This window comes from Cryptomeria japonica, chromosome 3, assembly GCF_030272615.1.
Source record: "Cryptomeria japonica chromosome 3, Sugi_1.0, whole genome shotgun sequence".
In the NCBI taxonomy this organism is placed as follows: domain Eukaryota; kingdom Viridiplantae; phylum Streptophyta; class Pinopsida; order Cupressales; family Cupressaceae; genus Cryptomeria; species Cryptomeria japonica.
In genome coordinates this window covers 375,966,438-375,967,580 of record NC_081407.1, presented here as the reverse complement: position 1 = coordinate 375,967,580, position 1,143 = coordinate 375,966,438, and the positions used below count along the sequence as shown (strand labels likewise).

At 36.3% G+C, this 1,143-nt stretch overlaps 1 pseudogene; it reads right to left on the bottom strand.

The window, feature by feature from the left end:
- Positions 1 to 221: 221 nt before the first annotated feature.
- Positions 222 to 340, bottom strand: LOC131874688 (U6 spliceosomal RNA; annotated as a pseudogene).
- Positions 341 to 1,143: the final 803 nt, after the last annotated feature.

Here is a 1,143-nt window from a genome sequence, read left to right as displayed (position 1 = left end):
CATTTTCTTTTTTATATCTATTATATCATATTTCATTTGAATATAGAGGTTAAATTAGAATCTGTATAAACAATAAAAAAGAACAGTATTTTATAGAACCCGCAACTTCTAAAAACACGATAGTTCATTACATCACCAATAAAGAAATTTCTAAATCATAAAAATCAGCATTTATGAAATTTTACGAAAAATATCAAAAATTGATTTAGAAAAATCTTAAAAACTAAAAACTCCAACTCTCGATTTATGCCTGTCATCCTTGCGCAAGGGCCATGCTAATCTTCTCTGGTCTATTCTTTCTGCCCATATTTTGTGGCATCTTTGGGATATTAGGAACAAAGAGCTTTTTCAAGGTCATGTGAGAGTTCTTACTGAGTCTTTTAGAAGACTGACTTTCTATCATATTGCTATGCAGGTCTCTATAATATTGGATCTAGAAAGAGACAAGTTGTTTAGGTTCCTTCAAGATGGAGCTGCTACAATGTTTGTATTCGAGAGGTGGGATGACTACGAGTGGATGAGGTGCACTAAAGACCTCGACAAATTCAACCAAGCTCTTACTAAGCTGATATGTGAGATCCATGGATCCAGTGCTCCCTCATATGAACAACCTCATATGCTTGTTAAGATCATAGAAAGTAAGGAGATAGCTTGGATGGAAGGTCCTGCTGGATGGACTGCCTAGGTGGATAAACTTAGTCATTGGTTATCCTAGTTGCAGGCTCTATGTGTTTTGTCTCTTGACTCTACTTTTGTCCGTTGTGCATACTCGGCTGATCGGTGATTAGGCCTTCTTTTTATGTAATTTTTGTCTATACTTGATATGAGGCAGTGCCTCCCCCTTTGAACTTATTGTATTTTGATACTTTTACTCTCGATTTCCAATAAAAAAAAAACTCCAACTCCAACTGCATATTTGACATAACTAATTATGTTTCTAGTTACATGCATAGCATTATCCAACAAGTATTTATATGAACGAATTCTCCTCTCAATCACTGAACTTTCTGTTTGAACCAAACTGTCTCTCCCTTGGTGGTGGAAAGTATTCCCAACGTAGCCCTCGAGCTCTTTGGGAAAGGGATTTCGTCTGCCAAAATGATTTGACGGAGTGTTGTGAATGCTTTCCACAGTTAAAGTGAG